The 21,183-nt window shown below is 48.2% G+C and overlaps 1 protein-coding gene across 2 annotated transcripts in view; it reads right to left on the reverse strand.

Annotated features, from left to right (window-relative positions):
- Nucleotides 1–21,183, reverse strand: part of MFN2 (mitofusin 2) — a 383,353-nt gene that overhangs the window by 335,196 nt on the left and 26,974 nt on the right. The window contains exon 1 of one of the 2 annotated variants that reach the window (XM_069609907.1): nucleotides 11,050–11,156. The exons of the other annotated variant lie outside the window; for it this stretch is intronic. The gene's annotated coding sequence lies outside the window, so the exon portion shown is untranslated. Of the gene's footprint in view, nucleotides 1–11,049; nucleotides 11,157–21,183 lie in introns of those variants that run through there. 2 annotated transcript variants of the gene reach the window in all.

Here is a 21,183-nt window from a genome sequence, read left to right on the forward strand (position 1 = left end):
CACATCATTGCTGACTTTCAGTAAACTGACTTACTGTATCGTTATCAGTTTGCATTATACCTCGTTATTAAACTACATCATGCCCACTTAGCATACTATTTCTAGTGTCCATTATGCCCAGTTGGAACATCATGGCAGATTGTCTAGTTTACCTAATGCCCACTTTGCACCTAATTTTCAGTTTCCATTAGGCCCCACGTCATGCCTGGCGCTATTATGCTCACTTAACACATCGATGCCGACCTTAACTTCCCTTTCCTAACAGGTTTTAACTTCTGTTGCCGTTGTTGGAGAAAAAGAGCCAATGCTCCCCATGGTGGTGGTGTTGAGCCTAGACAGGCGGTGAGGCTGCAAAAAGTGTTAGGCACATCAGTCAGGGGTAGTTTGCACCATCAGGCGCAGCCCATCCCAGGAAGCCTGTAAGCAGACAGATGTGGTGTCTGCTTACAGGCTGTCCCAGTCCTCCAGTGCTTGTGCACTTCCAACGATCTCTGCCTCAATGCCAACAAGTCTGAGATCCTTCCTATTGGGACCCCTGCTCCCCCTTTCTTCTGGCCATCCTCTATGGGCTCTCCTCCTTCTTCATCTGAAGCCAGAAACCAAGGTCAATACCTGACTAAGTGTTGCTAGGCCCTGAGCTGGATGCTGGTTGCCATGCCAGGGGAAATTAACAAGTTACTTACCAAACTGGTAATGTTCTTTCGTCTGAATGTTCCTCTAGGTATTCCTCATCTATAACATGTAATGTTTACAGCTGTGCTGCTTCGGACATTTTTTCGGCAGAGGGCGCCTTTGCGTCGGTGATGTTGGGTCGATGTCCCTCAAGGGCCTCGGTCGAGAGTGACGTCATCAGATGTTAGAAGTAGCACGGACGGCGCCCATAGCCTCAGTTCATGTTTTTCCCCCCTCACAACGTGTGGGCACACATGCCAAGAACACATCATCGACTGCACTCAGCCTTGTGGGACGTAAGCTGTAATGCCATGGGAAATTCTTGAGAGGGGTAAGCTGGGGGTGGGTGATGAGGAATACATTGGAGGAACATCCAGTCGAAAGAACGTTACCAGTTTGGTAAGCAACTTGTTCTTCAAATGGATTGTGTCCTCCAACGTATTCCTCATCTATGACAGACTCCCAAAGCAGTAACCATGATTGGAAAAGAGAAAATAATTTAGACATACCCAATTAAATGGCAGAGTAAAGCACTGCCTTACCAAAGGCAACATCCTGAGCATGGGAAGTACCCAGGGAGTAATGCTTAACAAACGTGTGTACAGAGGACCACATTGCAGCGTCACAGATATTTTTCACCGGCACACCCCTCTGGAGGGCTGTCGAAGTAGCAATGCCCCTGGTGGAATGAGCCCGCAAACCCTCGGGAGGGTCCTTACCAGCCAACCGGTAGCATTCCTAAATAGTGAGGATAATCCACCTAGACCAGGTCTGCTTAGAAATAGCCTCTCCTAAACGGTGTCCAGTATACCCCACAAAGAGCTGGTCGTTCACTCTGAATTTGGCCATTCTGGAGAGATAAAAGCTCAAGGCTCTTCTAGGATCCAACCTATGGAGCCGTTCCTCTTCCTTACTAGGAGGAGGAGGATAGAAAGCAGGGAGTACCACCTTCTGACTCAAATGAAATTCTGACACAACCTTAGGTAGAAAGGACGGGCGTACTCTCAATACAAATCTGTCCTTGTGGAACAAAGTAAAGGGTGGATTAGAAGAAAGTGCCTGCAACTCGCTCACTCTTCTAGCAGATGTAACTGCAACTAAGAAAACAGTTTTAAAAGTGAACAATCGTAACGGACAAGAGTGCAAAAGGTTCAAACGGAGCACCCATCAGAAATTTCAGAACCAAATTAAGGTCCCAGACCGTCACCTGAAACAGCGACGGCAGGAACACATTTGTGAGCCCTTTCAAAAACGGAGTGATCAGTGGAATTTTAAAATAATAGCATTCCTCTGAAGAGTGCTGAAAGATAAGACAGCGCTGCCAAATAGACTTTAATGGTGCCCACCTGAAGACCCCTGTGGGCCAAAGAAAGCAAGGAGAGAACCTCCAGAATCAAGCACTGAAAAGGATCAACATTATTTCCTCTGCACCAGTAGTAAAACTTGCGCGAACGGCAACGGTACAGGGACTTTGTTGCCGGCCGCCTAGCCGAAAGCAACACCTCCATCATGTCATCCGTGAGGTCCCAATCCCTATATCTCAACCTCTCAGAAACCATACGTGAAGGTTGAGAGTCTTGACATCCTGGTGGAGAACCCGACCTTCCTCTCGCGAGAGTAGATCCTCTCTTAGAGGCAGACGCATTGAGGACAGATGGACATTTCTAGAAGGTCTGGGTACCACGCTCTCCTGCCCCTATCCGGAGCAATGAGGATCATGCGGGTCCCGAACTGTCGCAACCTCGTGAGAACTTGAGGAATGACGGGGAATCGGAGGAAACGCATACAGTAGTGGGAAGAGCCACTCCACGACGAACACATCTCTTAGAACTCCTCTCGGAGGAAATTACCTCGAGCAATACCTTTCGCACTTCTGGTTGGCACTGGTCACCAACAGGTCCACTTGTGGAGTTCCTCATTATCAGGACATTCTTCCCCTGTACAGACGGCAGGAAAGCCTTCAGCGCCAGTCTGACAGCTCTCAGCTCCAAAAGATTAATATGAAGTATGGACTCCGATGGAGACCAACGACCGCTGATGGACAGATCGTTGGTATGGGCTACCCACCCTGTCAGGGAAGCGTCCATCACTTCGGTGACATCTGGCCATGGCTGCCAAAAAGGTTCTCCTTTCATGAGATTTTTCTCGTCGGCCCACCACAGAAGCTCCTGCGAGAACGAGATTGGAACATGAAGGCGATCTGACATCCTGCCCGAGAACTGGGACCATTGAGTCCGTAGAGCCCACTGAAGGGACGTCATTCTCAAGCGTGCCTCTGGCACCAGAAAAATGCAGGTGACTATCTGAAGAATGTGATGAGCCCTCACCTTGGGTGGCAAGCACATCCCCAAGGACGTCTCCAAAACTGCCCTTATGTACTGGAGCTGTTGGGATGGCGTCATATGCGACTTCTTGAAGATAGGGAGAAGCCCAGCTTGTGAAAGGAGTGGCAGGTGACGCGGAGATGATCCAAGGCTTGTTCGGGAGAACACGCCCTGATCAGCCAATCGTCCAGTTAGGGGTAGACGTGAATCCCCCCTCTTCTGAGATGCGCTGCCATCACCACCATGAGCTTGGTGAAGACTGTTGGGGAGGAGGTGAGCCCGAATGGCAGTACCCGAAACTGATATTGGGAGCATCCAAATGCGAACCTCAGGTATTTTCTGTGCTTGAGATGGATCGGCACATGAAAATAAGCATCCTGCAGGTGCAATGACACAACCAATCCTGAAGTCGGGGGGCCTGAAGGATCTGAGCAAGAGTGACCATCTTGAACTTGTTCAAGTATCGTAAGTCCAAGATGGGTCTCAGTCCTCCGTCTTTCTTGGGTATCAAAAAATAAGGGGAATACCAACCCTTCTTACACTCCGCCACAGGCACTGGTTCTATAGCGCCTTTCTCCAGCAGGGCTAAAATCTCCTGCACAAGGAGCGGATCCGGAACCTTTAAAGAGTGTTTCCCTGGTGGATTGTCTGAGGCCTGAGAAGTAAAGGGAGGCAGTAACTGTGGGCTATTGTATCAAGCTTCACCGGAAGACATCCGTAACGCAGCTGGCGTGAGAAGACACTGTGGTACCTTGTAGGACCACATGCCACTGATCAAGTGACGCCATTGTATGGAGACAAACGCAGATGCGCACACCCTACAGCCGCCTGCGGTTATTCAGTCCTGTTAATCACAGACCGGGGACGGGCTGAATCAAGCTTTTGCCTCGTTCCTTTGCTCCAAGTACAGAAGATATTATGTCTACTGTGGAGACACCTGAGGTAGAATCGTGTTAAGGAAACTTAGAATACCTTTGAACATGGTTCGGACCACCATTCTCCACACTTTTCCGGATTGTAAAGTGTTGCTGTCATGACCCTTGCCCCTGGCCCTCACTGGCAAGTCAGCCTTCCAGTTAGGGCCAGGTCAAAGGCCTTAAAACCTCATCCAAGACTCTCTTGGATTCAGCCCTTGGCGCCAGGCTCATAACCATCATGAAGACCAACATTAGAATGGGACTATTTACTTGGGACTATTTAACTGGGGGGTGGGGTTCAGCCAACATGGAGGCACACACATAGCTCAGTTACAAGGAACTGAGTTATGCGGTCTAGTCTTTTGGGTGTGGCAGGCCTGGGACTACTTTACCTGGACTACTTTGGGTGTGGCAGGCCTGGGACTATTTTACCTGGACTAGTTTACCTCAGACTATTTAAACCGCACCCAAACAGCAGAACATGCTTTGCGTTATTCTGCTGTGGGCAGCGTAATGCTCACCGTGTCCAGTTCTTTGATGCCAGCTTACCTGAAACCAAGGACCTGCAGAGAGAGAAAGAACACTACGAAACTTACCTGGAACAGTATCCTGTCTTTAATCCATCGAAGACTTCATTTCCACTCACCTGAAGGTACGAACTCCATCGTCGGCACCGCATGCATCCTGGAATACCATAACCTAGAAAGAGGAGAAAGAAAGACAGCATTAGTAAGCGTTTACTCACGTTTTCTCCTGAATGAAGAAAGCCACACAATTCTTATCTGGGTAGTCTTCTCCTGGTCAGTATCATTGCTGGAACATTACGGCGCTCGGCGAGGAACATCGCAACCTACAAGGAGAGAAAAGACACAGGTTAGCAATATAAAAGGCGAAACAGCGCAGCGCATCGCGCATTACTCACCGGACAGCATCGCGCACACCGCTCTTTCGTCTACCGGCCCATGCTCATCTTCAAACTGCATGACAACACCAAAATACCTTTCTATACCTAAAAGGAAAGAAGCAAGACATTATTATTCGAACTAAGAGGAACATAAGAACTGCATATAAAGACTGTAAAGCACCAAACCTACGGAGTCGCAGCAGGCCTGGATTCCCACAGGGGGGCTTGCACCAGTGAAGTAACTTGGTCGCTGCTCGCCCCCCACATCTACGCGCCCCTGCCACGAGGAGCAGGACTGTGAATCCACCTTTTACAATATTAAGGTGAGGAGAGGGCACGAGGGGGAGGAAGGAGTTGAGGCCAAGGGAGGTGGGAAAACAAAGACAATCTAGTATTGAATCCAGCTCTCCTATATTGCAGACCCATCTTTAACCAGAGGCCTTACCAAGGGACCGGGAGAGGGTTTGAGAGGGCAAATCATTCAACCAGAGCTGGGTGGCGTCCCCGTGGATACCAGGTGAGCGTAACAGTTGCCTATGCATTGACATATGAAGGCACCTTGTGTTTTGTGTTTGAATAAATGGCTGTTGGTTCCCCCGATGAAGGTCACGGCACTTCTCGTTCCCCAATAGTAGTTGAACGAAACATGTTGGGTTTAGGTTCACTGTAAAAAGAACAGTGTTAGCAACTAACATATTGAGTTGTGTTTTCAACCCTTGAAGCAGACCAAGGGTAATAATATTTTCAAAAACCTTTACAGCTGGACATTCCCGAGTATAGGAACCGCTGAGTTCTGCGAACCATTGCTTTTTCTTGCACCTTATGCGTGTTTTGCACTTAATCATTGTACTATACGGTTCTATAATTGCACCACTATTGTGTTTGCAGTTTTGTATAGGAAGGGTGTTTTTATAGTACGTCACGGTGCACACTAGGGTTGGTTTTTAAGATTTGTTTTATGAGTAATGTACTGTACAGGTGTTTTTATGTCAGTTATGTGATATGTTTTTATAATTGTATTGCGCCATTTCTTTCCTAATAAAAATGTGTATGTTGATGATGAAATTTAGACTCAGTACCTATTTGGTTCATGGACTGAAGTGGTCGAACTGAGCCAGAGGTTGTTGAGGGACATCTGGGTTCTTGAGTCATTGATTGTCTTTTTATTTGTGTGGGCCGAATCCAGGTGTCTGTAAATTGGCCCTCTTGTCTCTCTTGGTAGAAGTCTATTGTATCCAGAGCCTACACATCTGAAGTAGTGGCTTGCCAGTCTTCGAGAGGCAGCGACAGCCGCCCCCCGACCCTCCACTGGAGAACAATGACTCAAGGCCTCAGAGCGGTTTAGAAGCGGCATCGGCAGTGCCTGATGGCAAAGAGGCAGCTGCCTGAGCGGCTTTGGCACCCCTACCTCGTCAACCACGAGGGAACGTACATTGGCCCTTTTGACTGGCCATCCCTCTCGCCTTTCCAAATAAGGAGTAACAGCGATAGGAACCACCCCTCCATTGCTGTCCCCTAGGACGAAAAGGCTGAGGTTGTCGAACAGCTGCACCCAAAGATGTGGCAGCTGCCTTGGAGGTCTGCAACTTCTCAAGGCTCTCGTCAGCCTTGTTGACAAAAAGATGCGACCCATCAAAGGGCATGTTGAGAAGACGGGCCTGCACATCGGGTGCAAAACAGGACTTCCGCAACCACACAAATCTGCGCATCACGGTGCTCATAGCCATGGACCTTGCAACACTATCCGCAGTGTCCAACCCAGACTAAAGGGATTCAAACATGGCATCTTTGCCATCCTGCACAATAGCTAGGAAAGACATCCCTTTCTTCCCCTTCGGGAATATGCGCAGTCGCTAGCGAAATGCAATTCCACAAAGTGTGCTAAGGCACAATTGGAGTTGGCCAATTTCAGTGCTATACTCCCAGCAGAAAATACCTTGCGCGCCAATCCATGCGTTTGTCGTCTCTATCAGGAGGGATGGTAGGGTTCGCTGCCTGCTTCGAGGTGGCGTAGCCGCCTGGACCACCAAACTCTTTGGAGTGGGGTGTGCGGACAGGTAGCTGGGTCGCTACTGGATGGGCGGTATTTCTTTGACAACGACTTGTTAACCGCCGGAATAGACTTCAGGCATTCCAGTTAGCAGCCACCCTCTTTTGCAATGCCACATGAAATGGCAACACTGGGTCAGTGGACGGACCCTGATCCAAGAGGTCAGTAAAGTCATCCTGATCATATTCTACCGGAGGCCTGGACCAACCCAGGTACTCTACAACCCTTAACATCAGTCTCCGATGAAAAGATTCGGCATAATCTCCAGGCTCTGGTTTACCAAACTCCATCTCAGGAGAAGTATCCAGGCCACTGGCATCATGCAAGGACTGACGCAGATCCTCAATCCGACTCTCCTCGGAAATGAAACAGTCCGGAACATTGGGAGTCCCATATGGAAGAGCAAAAGGACCCTCATCGGATCCCTCTTTATCTTCATAAATATTCTGGAGAGACTGAAAAACCTCCTTCCTAGGGAGAGGAGTACACCTCTCATCAGGGACAGGCTTCACAGTCTTAGGAGGCTTCCTTGGAGGATCCGCAGCGACAGGGTCTTCCATCGGTAAATTCTGCCCAGCCGGCACCGATGGTGTCGACAATGGCGCTGATGGCTTTGAGGGCCTGACCAGGGGTAAAGACCCCACGGACTCACTCGACAGACACGGCGCCGATGGCGTGGATACCTTCTTCGGTAACTTTACAGGCTTCGACGGTTTTGCTGGCGACGAAGACTGGGACCTGGGCCTGGCACGTCTCTGGCGATCCCCCGATGCCTTGTCTGAACGAGACGTCAACGGCTCCCGATGCTCATCACCCTGGCTAACCGGGCCCATGGCTGCACGAGTGTCGGGTGGAGACCGTCCCATGCCGGCTTCCAACGAAGGCGCGGATGGAACTGTGCCCCGAGCTTGGAAAATCTGCAACAGTTGCTCCTGACAAGACTCCCATTCCTCGGGGGTAGAGGATTTAGTGGGGCAGGCCACCTTTTTCGGTAGTCGTCGCCCGCAGAGGACAGGGAAGGCAAACTGTGACGCTGCTTCCTGGACCGCTTCGACGAAGAGGAAGAGTTGTGGGAACCACCCCGGGACCTAGATCTCTTGGACTTCTTTCGACTAGGAGAGTCCCCCTTCGACTCGTCAGTCGATAGATCAGTAGACTTAGACTTACGGGGCTTGGAAACACGGCCTACCTTCAATTTCCCCTTAACTCCAGCAAGGCCTTGGCAGTCAACAACTGCCACTTCGAGCAGTCGTCCGTAGAGTGGTCCTCGCCCAGGCATCACAAGAATATATTATGCAGGTCCATGATGGACATCTTGTACCCTCAGTCCCAACACTTCTTGAAGCCAGACCTCTGGGTTGTCGGGGTGGAAGAGTAAGACATAATACTGAATGCAATAGGAAACACGAGGCGCAGCGAGTTCTCGAAGCAAATACGTTTGTGGAAAAACCGAAACTGAGGCTACGGGCGCCGTGAGTGCCATTATAACATCTGATGACGTCACCATCGATGGAGGCTTTCGAGGGACATCGACCCGACACCATCGACGCAAGGGCGCCCCCTGCCAAAATTATTTCCTGAAGCCGCACAGCTGTGGACATTACACATCATAGATAAGGAATACGTTGTGGGACACAACCCATTCGAAGTATGGTTTCTATAGGAAGCTACTAAAAATTATTTATATTTCAAAATGCTGTGTTTTATGCTACCACAGGTCACCTAGGACCGGAGAGGGGCACACTGCACAATGATGGGGGTGGGGGGTGCAGGAAGCCAGGTGTTTGGTTTCTTTGGGGGTGGAAAGAGAAGCTGGATACCTAAAGGGCACTAGGGGAGTTGGTTGGAGACAATCTTCATATATTTTTGCGGTGGAGAGGGACACGTGGACAAGTGATGGAGGTGGGGGAAGGCGGCAAGATGGCAAGTATCTCTATTCCTCTTCGATGCTGGGGATGAAATAACTCCTAGGAGGTGGGGATGGTGTGAGCAGGATGCTAGGTATTTTTTCTTGTTTGGGGAACGTTTTTTTTTTAAAATGTTGTTCATAGTCAATTCCTGCCTCCTCTCTCCACCCACTACATTGTGTGTGCAAGGAAACAGAGCAGGGACAGAAAAGGAAAACGGGAGGCGATTTGAGAAATAAAATTAAAAATGTCAGGTTGTCAATTTAGAAGAATAGTCCCCCTTGACACTCTGAACTGCCCCTGTGATATAAATCCGTATAGCTGATAGCTACCCATCTATCAAGGGTAAAGATTTCAAGGTGCAAACTGCAAGCCAGGTGTAAAAGGTCACTCGCGCCCTTCATTTTTCACATGCAAAGAGCACGCCATTTCTTACTCGCCAAAAGTCGATTATCACTAGCCAATGGCTAGCAGCGAGTGAAAACATGAAAGCCTGTATCTAGAATTCCAAGTGTGGTTGAGTCTAATGAAGGCAACCAGCAATTGGGACTGCATGCATGTAGAGCTGACAGTCCAGAAGAAAACGCATTCTACTGCCCCTATAGTCAGGGCATTTTTCCTCAAACATTCAAACAATGAAAATTGCAAATAAACTCTTACAAAATATGTTCTTTTAGAATGATGAATACAAATCTTTGTCATGGTGTGGATATATATTTTCTCCTGTTTACTGCACGTTTCCCTAATGACTATGTAATGGACACGTAAGCAAACAGTATTAAATCAATACAGTTCCTGCGTGCTAAGGACTAGTAACAGGGTGTTTCACCACCCTAGGGTGGCCTGGAATTATCACAAGAAAGGGAAAAGTGATTTCTATTTTTTTATTACTGTTACAAAATAGTTTTGCAACTAAAATGGGGTTCTGCGAAAAAACCCAAAAAATAAAAAACGAACAGATGTATAGATTGAAATGGCAAATGTGGCATTAAAGAAAAAAAATTGCTGAAGTCGCATAATGTCGCTCAAGGGGGCAGGGGTTGCAGGGGTGTCCCCCTGTTAACATAAAAAGGAAAGCGGGGGACAAAAAGATTGTTTTTGAAAAAAAAGAACCCTGCAGCAAAAGTCCCGCCTCTAAATTGGGAGGAGGAACGCACGTCACAGGGTGAGCGCTGCGGTGAAGGAGAAAAGGAAAGTTTGGCGCTGGAAGTATTTAAGTATGTATTAAGGGTTATGGAGATGGAGTGGGGGGGGAATAGCAGGCGGGAGGTTATGTTCCTGATTATTACCTTGTCAGTATTTTCGGATTTGATATTTTCGGAAACAAAATAATCATGCAGATCCCTAAAATGCCATATAAATATAAAAATGTAAATAACATTCCAGATTTTGTCCTACACATAATTCACCTTATGCCAGTCTACTGAAATCTATCAACCTTTAAAAGTGAACTCATCTTGAAGAAATGGAATTGCATCACAATCAAAAAGTCAATAAAACCATGTAAATGTACTCCCCAATTTTAAACTGACCTCTAAACACATTTTTTGTAATTTAATTTCTGGGGAGTTTTGAACAAATAGAACAGCAAAAATATAAAGAAGATACATAAGACGGCAAAAAAACACAATAGCAGACAACCTCTGTGGTTAAGTCTGACAATATAACATCTCCTCGCTCCAATCACTTTCACAAACAACCACGTCCCCTTACCCACATCCCCTCCTGGGTCTAGGTCCAGGGGTCTGCAACCTTTGGCCCTCCAGATGTTTTGGACAACTTCCACCAGGTCTATCCAGTATATTCAATGGTAAGGGATCATGGTATTTGTAGTCCAAAACATCTGGCAAGCTGCAGAACACTAGTGTACTCAGTGATGAATCCAATGGTGTCATCACTCCTTTCCCCGCGGTGACATCTCCCCATGTGGCTAGGAGACGGCAGCTGCTACCCGATCCTGAACCTGGGGGTGGCTATCTGAGTGAAAATCACATGGGGGAGGGAGACAACCTCTGGGGGAGAAGCAGGGTGCCATCGGATAAGGCATGGTGTTCTCATTTCTCTCTTGAGGATACCACATCCATACCCAATGCCTTAATGGCATGTTTCACCTCCCCCCATTCACATAGGAAGTATATTGTAAACCATCTGACAAAATCTGTGTGAACCATCAAGGTTTGACTTACTCAGTAAAAAGCATGAGACTGTTTTCTCAGACTCCACCTACAAGTTATTAAGAGCAAACTTGCCTGCAAAGACTTCTGAGAACACTTACACGGATTCAACATATAAAATGGACTACCATTCCCATAACTGCAAGAATACGGGGACGAGTGAAATAGACAGAGTAATGCAGAGAGGAAAAGACCAAGACTGCAGGCTGCGCTCTAATTGTCTTATGCACAGGCCTGTAGCATGAAGATTTATATCACAGCACGACTGGAAGGAGAGAGCTGCTTTGGACAGGATGGACTAGGAGACCAAGAGGCTGTCGGCTCAAGAAGACAGACGTGGAAAGCTTGTCAGAGAGAGGAGATATGCTGCAAGAACACCAGAAGCCAATACAGGTATCCTGGGCGTTTGCAGGTGTGTGGCGGCAGCGTTCTCCTCTTTGAATCTGAGTGGAAAGCAGAAGAGACAAGCAGGAAACGCAAGCAGCTTATGCGCCGAGGATCAAAGACGGCAAGGCGAGAGGAGAATCCAGACAACCACCACCAGCTGCGTGCGGGAGGAAGAAAGAACGTCAGCAAGAGCCGGTGAGTCCCAGAGAGTGAAGGAGAGACCTCAGGCGTACAGGCAGACATGCTGAAAGCAAATAAATGTAAAGGATACAAATTAAATATTTGAAAGGGAAGCAAATATTGAACCTTTTGTTGAAAAGGAAGCAAACAAGATGCAAGAGACTTTACATGCGTAAGTATATGCAATACACATTAACCTCCCAAGGACAAGCTATCTCGTCCTTGACATTACCACCATGTTGCCAAGGACGAGATAGCTTGTCCTTTTAGGCACTTTGTTTTGTGCGCAAAACCTAAATCCAACCCCCGGGCTATGTCAGGGGAAGGTCCCTCCTCACGGCCCGGGGGTTGGATTACCTTCAGTTTCATGTCGGCGTGTGTAACGTACGCCGACATGAAACAAAGCCATTTTCAGCTGCCACAGTAAAGAGAGAAGGGGAGTGCTCCTGTCCCTCTATCTCCGGTTTTATGGAGCCCTTGAGATCGAGGACGGTGTCACTGGAAATGGGAGACTCTCCCCTTTCCCACGACACAATTTTTGAGGCATGGCTGGTCGCAGATCGGGCACAGAGCACTCGATCCGCGGGCAGCAATGGCTCTGAAACACAATGGATGTGTTTATGAAGTGGGGGTGAGGGGGCTGCTATTTAAGTGGCCCTCTCCCCCCGGCCCCTAATACATGGGGCTGCAGGTTTGGGCCCATCTGCCCCTAGGGAAAGGCCCAAACCAAAAAAAAAAAAAGAAAACTGGTGATTTTGGGGGAGTGTCCCCCCACTAGACCACCAAGGAAACTTTGTATGGAAAGGGGGGTGGCCCTCTCGGATCCCCCAACTGGACAGGGGGTCACCTCTTGTAGCCCTCCCTGGGGGCAGATATCTGCCCCTAGGAAGGGACATCTGCCGCCCGGGAGGACTACATGAGATGTCCTCCCCATCCACTTGGGGTAGGGGGGGACCAGAAAAGAGTGGGCGGCAGGCCCCCCCCAATAAATGGGCCTGCAGGTTTGGTACCCAACTGCCCCTAGGGAAGGGGCCAAACCCAAAGTAAAAAGAAAACAAATAACAATGGCTGGTCTTGAGGGAGTGCCCCTCCCCCCACTAGACCAGCAGGTAAATTTTGTATGGAAAGGGGGGAGGTCCTCTCCCCCCCACTCAACGCAAGTGGATGGAGGGGCAGATATCTTTTCCTAGGAAGGGGCATCTGACCCCAGGGAGGGCTGCATGAGATGATTCCCCTCCCATCCATTTGGGGGGGCGGGGGGAGAGGGCCACCACAAAACATGGGACAGGCCCTCCCCAATGGATGGGGCAGTAGGTTTAGGTTACCCTGGGGGCAAATGGGCAAACTAATGTGCCCATCAGCCCCAAGGGAAGTTGGGAGTTGCTAGGGTATATTTTAGGGGGTGGCTGAGGGGCACCCTAAACCACCAGGGATAAATGTAATGTTATGGGGGGTGGGCCTCTTCTCCCCCTCACCCAAAATGGGGGGGGGGGCATCTCATGCAGCCCCCCCGGGGGCAGATGTCTGCTCCTAGGAAGGGGCATCTGACCCCAGGGAGGGCTGCATGAGATGCCCCCATCCATTTGGGGTGGGGGGGAGAGGACCACCACAAAATGTGGGACAGGCCCCCAATGTATGGGGCATTAGGTTTAGGGCGCCGTGGCGGAAGATGGGTACACTAATGTACCCATCTGCCCCATGGCAAATGGGCAGAAAAAAGAAGAAAACTCTTGTTGTTTCTGTAGGTGATTTGGGGGTTTGGGGAGCGCACTAGACACCAGATATTATGATGAATGGAAGGGAGCAGACTGCTTTGCAAGGAAAGCAAGTGCAGTGCTGGGTGTGGATCGCTCATGTGTGCCTTGCAATGGCACAGCACATTGGTGTGGTGCTTACTTCCTGTGCACAGTATTCCGACAGGGGAAGTGAGTACCATAGTAAGTGGGCATTGGGCATTTTGACAGAATGAATGTTGCGAGTATCCCCTGGTGCTCTGTAGCAGACGCTGATGATGGGGGCATGGCAGTGTGGGTTGGTTTTTGGCTGGGCTGACACAGATAATATATGTACAGTTCAAGCTTCTCATTTGTTATCTAAGTATGGAATTTGAGTTATTTCAACATGCTATATTACGCGGGGGATAGATTGGTAGTGGGGTGGGTGGGTACTGGGGCTGGAGTGTTGGTGGTCTAAGCGGGAGTGGGTGCTTGGCGGAGGTAATGTGGTGGCCAGGGACACACTTGCGGGTGCAGGCCACGATTTGCTCCCCAGAGCAGCTCAACAGTGCTGTTCCCCTGGGAGGTCAGTTTGCCACTAAGCCATCTGTACTAGGTTTACTTTATGGTGGGCGTTTTCATACCCCCATTGGTCTTATTCCCATTTCCCATCAGTGTGCAGTTCAGCCTTCCATAGTGGTAGATGACTGGGATGTGCCATGTATCTGGTGGAAGGAATCGAAAAGTTTGCAGATAGCTGCTAGACAGTTCGGATGTGTCATTGGTGGGTACAGAAAGAAACTCTTTTTTGTTTTCTTTTCAGTTGTGGCTATTCGAAAGGTGTTGCTGACTTATTTAAGTAGTACAAAATGTGCTTTAGTAATTATGCATTGGGGGTGGATGGTTACTGTGGTGGGAGGGATTGTGGCTGCAGTGTCAGTGGTATGGGTGAAAACGGGTAGTGGGGAGGTCATGGGGCAATGATGGGTGTGGCCTGCATACAGGAAGTTGGCTGCTTTGTAGGAAGAAAACATTGGTATACATAATTACCACAATTTTTTCAAATATCTTTGAGCTAGTAACGCAGATGGTCATTTCTTGTGAGCATGCAATGCACACTTGGTATGGAGCTCTTTCCTTTTATTAGAACGGTCACCATTTGTGTCGTCCAAGTCCAGCAGTGGTCCCAGTGAGCCCCGCCAGGGTCCCCATCCTTTCGCAGGGGGCAAAGCTGTAATGCAGTCTAGCCAGAGTTCTAGGGTGGTCAGGGTTGATGTGTGTGACCTTGGCCGTCTCTGTGCCGTGTTGGTCGACTGACCCGAAGTTCACCAGTGGTGCTGGAGCTTTGGGGCGAAGCTTGCACAATTAAGCTGTCCAAAATGTTATCCATTTTTGACGATTGCCGCACATTCTGTCAGGGTGCCTATATTCAGATAGCATACAAAACACACTTGCTGTAGAAACCTTCACTGATTGCAACTGTGCCAGCACAACTGTGGCATTGGCACAAGGGGACAAAGTGTGTCCTTCACCTCTTTCCCAGAAAAGTATGTGCCAAATACGTATTTATCTACTGTTCTCTCACATGTGAAGTGCATGTGAGATTGGGGGAAGTGTGTGTCTGGGATTGTTGCAAGAGACATGTGTTAAAGCAATAGTTGTGCTAATTGATAAACTCTATGTCTGGCCATATTCATGGGGGTTTTTTCTGTATCCATTTCTTAGTGAGGATGAAAGTTGTGTGGATTATCGGCCACTCGTACATCCAAGGGGCTGCAGGACATTTCAGAGGGCCAACCACATCTGGGTGTCGAAGGGATGCTCTCTCAGTCCGCTGGTTTGGTTTTGGGGGTGAGGGGGTGCGCCTTCAGCAGCTCAGAGAAGCCATCAGCGATGCCCAGGCAAAAGAAGAGCCCCCCCCTGAGCGGATAGTGGTTCACCTGGGAGGTAATGATTTGCCGTCTATGGGGGGGGGGGGGACGGAAAGGGGCCCCAGATGATTCCCAGGAGCAATTGGAGAACTCCAGGGAAAGAACGGCCCATCAACGCCTCAGTGAGGAAACTGAATGGGGAGCTGGCAAGACTGACAAAGGGCAATGATAGGATTCAGACAATTCACCATGGTTTCATCAAAGGTGAAATGATGTCACATCGAGATGGGGTGCACCTTTCAAAAAGAGGCATGGACATTTCCATTGCATACATATTGTCGTTTGCCCAAACACTATGTTGCGGGGAGAAGCCCAGTAACTGATGGACTTATTGCATTGTGTGGCATGGTAATTAAATGAGTAAATATGTTGACATGAGACCGACTTCCTAGCAATAGATTAGTGTTCATAGCATGTCAATGTATTCACTATGTCGGTGCTGCTCATTTCTTTGTGAACCATCACCACTTTCAGCAGCCTAATTCCACTTACTGGCCTTGCAGTAGTTCCGTCCTTGTAACCACCCGCCTTCCAACACAGAACCCTATGTGAATGAACAGGGGGTTTTGTCGAAAGTGTGCCAGCAATTGTCTAGAAGGGCCTGCCATGTACTTTCCTTATCTTCACTGATTGCGTCCTCGCCCAATCACTAATACGTTACATGGTTGCTTCTCTGCTCCATTTCTCATCTGCCAGCACCCTATGGAGGAGGGGAGGGCGCAATGCACGTTGGTTGTCACTGAAGTGGTACTGTGGGTTCAATCCTCGTCCGCATACTTGTATTTGTGTAAGGTATAGCGGAAGATGACATCTTACTTAGATTTTTTGTTGTCTTTGTTGTAGGTGCAGGTGTGTTGTAGGTGTCTACCGACTTGTAAGAAAGCAGTGAGCTGGTCCTTAGCATTTCACGTGAGTGTTAGCAAAATAGTACTCCGTTTTTGGTAGTGTGCTGAGAGTAAATCATATTGCAGATGGCTGCTACAGTTTGTGAGCAGAGTCTTGACATTTTGAGTACTTGTGTGGTGTAGGTCTGTGCCATTGAATACCACTTAAGTCTACTAGGTTCCATACTTTGAGAAGCACACATACTTATTGTTTCAGTCTATCTGTTCTTTGGGCAGTGAAGGGTTCCATAGCAACAGTAGTCCTCGCTTCTCGACGAACAATGTCTGGTGCACAGGCTTTCGCTGCATTGATGGGAGTCCGGCTCAGAGCAATCCACAGAGCCGAATGTGCAATCTGAAACAGATAGTGCTTCTGAGGGTGAGCAGGAAGGTGAATGGGGAATTCGATGGTCTCCTCCTCCTCCTCCTCCTTCTCCTAAGAGAATGAAAGAGGACATGCATCTTTTCCCACACACAGAGGACCTGTAAGGGTGAGGGGACATGCAGGACGTGTAAGGAATGTGCCAGATCCTGGACATGGCTGCTGAGTCGCAGTGGGTGCCTCCAGCAATGGCTCAGCCTGCTGTGCCCCCTTTCATTGGTATATCAGGTTGCACAGTGAATACAGATGGGTTTCAGCCTATTGACCTTTTTAACCTTTTTGTTGTTGATGGGTTCATTGCAGATGTGGTTCAGCAAACCAATTTGTACGCTGCACAGTTCTTCAGGTCACAGGGTCCCACTCTCAAACCCCATTCCAGAGCACATTCATGGGTTCCAACAACTAATGTGGAGATGAGAACATTTTGGGGTCTCATTATGCTCATGGGAATATCGCCGAATCCGTCTATCTCAATGTACTGGTATATTCGACCCCTTTTTTTCCAGCAACAAGGAGTAGAAATCGCTTTCAAGCACTGCAACGTATTTTGCATTTCAATGACAACTTGGCAGCATTACCCAGAACTGGCCCTAATTTTGATAGGCTCTTCAAACTTCAGCCATTTCTGAAGCACTTTACTCAGCGATTTGCGGAGGTGAATGTTCCTAGCCAGAACATATCCATTGATGAGTCATTGGTGTTGTTCAAAGGTCGGCTAGTGTTCAAGCAATTCATTCCTAGCAAGGGAGCACGATACGGGATACAGTTGTACATGTTGTGTGAAGGTACCACTGGGTATGCCTACAGCATGAGAGTCTACACTGGGAAAGACTCCGCCCTAAACCCTCTGGGCTGCCCAGTCCTTTTAGGGACAAGTGAGAAGATTGTTTGGGATCATCTCACACCATTGCTCCACAAGGGTCACCAGTTGTATGTGGACAATGTCTAGACAGGAATTTCACTCTTCAAGGAATTGTACAATGTGGGCACACTGTCATGCGGTACAATCTGCAGTAACCGCAAAGGCTTCCCCAGAAAACTTGTGTGTAACCGCAAAGGCTTCCCCAGACAACCTGTGTATAAGAAGACGGACAAGGGAGCATGTATGGCATTGCGGCGGAATGAACTGTTGGCAGTAAAATTCTGCAAAAAAAAAAAAAAAAAAAAAAATGGATGTGCACATGCTAAGTACTATTCATGATGAAAGTACTACAGTAGTCCATCAGCGCGGGCAGACTCGGCAAGTGCAGAAGCCCAACTGCATTCTGCACTACAACAAGTACATAGGTGGAGTAGATAAAGCAGACCAAGTGCTTCAGCCATACCATGCTGAACACAAGTCATGCATGTGGTACAAAAAGTTGGCCATATACATTATGCATGTAGCAACGTACAATGCTTATGTGGTGTACCGTGAGTTACTCCACAAAACAACTTCTCATTTCAAAACTTCGTAAAAGAAGTTGTACAATCTCCGACTATGGTCCACGTACAAACTCCCTCCTTTCCAGAGGTAGAAGATGTGGCCAGATTAAAAGATCGACACTTTGCTGATTATGTTCCTGCCACAGCGATGAAGACACAACCCTACAGAAAATGTAAGGCGAGTACAAAACAAGGCATGAGTAGGGATACTCAGGTGTCCTGTCCCCAATGCCCTTCCAAGCCAGCCCTCTGCCTACAGCCTTGTTTCCTTTTGTATCATACAAAGGAAAAGTATTGGGAGGTCGACCAATTTCCGAGAATGCCCATCATTCCTTGAAAGGGGACTAGGCTCTGAATTTGTGCATGTCTTGCAAATGAATGGCACTCCTGCTCCCTGCACAGAAGGTGTACCTTCAACAAAAATGCAACAGCATTTCAACTCACTTCACGTGATTTAGCGTGCCTTCACGAGCATTGCTAGTCCTGCTCCCTCCACTGGAAGCCTGCCAAAGGCACACCACTCCTGTACCTTTCACTTGAGGCCTGCCTTCATAAAATAAACGTTAGTCTAGCTCCCTCGTCTCAGGGCATGACTTGCAAAGGTACGACTTGCAAAAGCATGCAATTCAGGCTGCTTCCACTTCAGGCGCATCTTGGAAAGGAATGCTCCTCTAGCTCCCTCCAACTGCCTCAGAGAAGGGAACACCACTTTGGTTCACTCCTCTTTGGTGTGCTTTGGCAAGCACTGCTAGTCCTGATCGCTCCACTTGAGGCCTGCCTTGGAAAGGCACACCACTCTGTACCTTTCACTTCAGGCCTGCCTCAGAAGGAAACATTAGTCTAGCTCCCTCTGCGCGAGGTGTGACTTGCAAAAGAACGCAATTCTGGCTCCTTCCACTTCAGGTGCATCTTGGAAAGGAATGCCACTCCAGCTCCCTCCACTTGAGGCGTGTGCCTTGGAGAAGAAGGGAACACCACTATGGTTCACTCCCCTTTGGGGTGTCTTGGCAGGGCATGCTAAAGGTGCTTGCACCACTTGAGGGCGGCCTTAGAAATAAACATCAGCGACGCTCCCTCTGTTTAGGCGTACATTGGAAAGGAATGTGATTCTGCTCCTTCCACTTGAGGCTTGCCTTACAAAAACTTCAGTCCTGCTGCCTCCACTGGAGGCGTGCCTTACACAAGAAAGGAATACCATGCTGGTTCTCTCTCCTATGGGGTGTCTTGGCAAGGCATGCAAGTGCAGCTTGCTCCAGTTCAGGCCTGCCTTAGAATAAAACGACAGTGAAGCTCCCTCTGCTTCAGGCGTACATTGGAAAGGAATGTTGTGTGGTGTAACTGAAAGGTCTTCTGTAGGAATGACTTGGATTCGATTGGTGTGTGAGTGAGGTAAAGCTACGTAGTACATGCAGATGTCATTTCTGTGAATGCACTTTCCCAGCACTGCAGAAATGATTAGCATGTTAGAGGGTGTGTGTTTAGTGTGGGTAAGGTTGCACATAAGAATGTTTCTACATACTTGCTATGGGGATACTCGAAGTTGGTGTGAAAGAAAGTGCCTGTAGGCCAGGTAGCCAAGTGAGCCAATGTGCACTTGCTATCAGATACGAATGGAGACACATGACATTTGAATGCAGACACAGTTGATATGCAATTGCTGGAAAATGATGTGCAAGATATTGCTAGAAACACAGTTGCATTGTAAGCAGATGTCCACATGCTATAAGTGTGCAGATACGTTTGCTGTGGCACAAGTGATTTGGTAGAGGTGCGACTGCTGAAATGGATGCCTAGTTACTGCAGACACGAAAGGTGTATGAATGACCAGTGAAACGGTGGGTGCCTTGTCGTGGCTTCACTGCTCACAAGGACGTTCCACCTTGTGCTAAACAAGGAGGTTCCTCCTTGTGCTAAACCCCACCTTGCCTGTCCGACTGCATTGTGACCAGTATGTATGAGAAGTGTGAGCAAAGTTGCATGTGAATGGGCTTACTAACAGCAGTTTACTCTTTACTGAGAGCACTTACTGTACAAATGATTTACCCATTCTCACCCAGGTGACGACACCCACGCATACGAGGTCTGCCTCTCATTGGGACACCTGTGGAAACGCTGGAAGGTAGGCCATGTGCTGTTGGCCGGCCGATTCGAGCAAGTCAGACCTCTGTGGATTCCCACGGGTGTCCTCTTTTCACGAATGCATGAGGTTCCCCGTTTTCTTTGGTGGCTTGGACACCTGAGGCCCATATCTGTATGTTGTGCTCGTCTCGAGAAAGTGTCAAATTCAGGTGTGGAAACAGACTAGGGGTTACCTGTGTGTTAGGCTTTCCCCTTGGCGCCCAGGTAGGGGCACCCACACATGTGATATACCGTTTTCATCGGGATACCTGTGGGAAAGCAGGAAGGTATAACATTGGTTGTGTTTGTGTGGTTTTCATAACGTTTTGACGCATTTGCTGGTGCCCTTTGTCACACAACCCTTCAATTTCCCAAATGTGACCTACATTTAGTCGCTGCTTTAGGCACCATACACTTTTGTAACCTGCACAAGTCACCTACCCTTGCCTGTGCTCTTTCAGAAAATGGATGTTTGCCCTTCCTCACCACATTGGTTTTTCCCCGATTTACACATGCTAAGTGCGTCTGTTCAGGCCGTGAGCATAAAACTCCTGTGTACCATGGCTCAGTGTTTGGCTTGTGGTATTGCTTGTTTTGTAAAACACTTCAAAAAATGTGTGCTTTCCTAACTGCAAGAGTCGGGGGAATGTAGCGAAGCATTGCTTTTCTCAAAATTCATAGAAGCCATTGCCGTACCAGGCCAACCATGTCCAACACATACCTTTTTTCGGTCATTTTCACGCTTTTCCCCCAATCTATGGCATTTTCCCCTTCCTAGATGTTGCCTGACCTACGCAAATCACCCCTTCCTAAACTTGGAATTTTGTCTACTTTTCAGAAATATATGCCTTTCTGTCCTCCAATTCAGCTTTCCTACCCTTTTCTTCCATTCCGTCCATGCATGTCCAATTGGCAAAAATGGCCAAAATCGCCTACCTCTCACAAAACAATTGATAACCACATCAAATTATTTTTTTTTTTGTTTCCACTCAACCTGTTCTTGAAAGCCAGGAAATTGGGGAACTCAGCACAGCAAACCATTCGTTCCTAGCTCTTACAAGGAAAAAACCACAGGCTTCTTTGTACATCATTGTATTGGCATTTTTTGAAAAAACCCAAACTTTTTGCCCTTTTTGCTTATTTTCTCTCACCCCTCTACAGCAACCTAGGATTCCTGGTTTTGGCCGAGATATATCATGTAACAAAAATGTTA

The sequence above is a fragment of the Ambystoma mexicanum genome, chromosome 8, assembly GCF_040938575.1.
Source record: "Ambystoma mexicanum isolate Mex_15411 chromosome 8, UKY_AmexF1_1, whole genome shotgun sequence".
NCBI classification, from domain to species: domain Eukaryota; kingdom Metazoa; phylum Chordata; class Amphibia; order Caudata; family Ambystomatidae; genus Ambystoma; species Ambystoma mexicanum.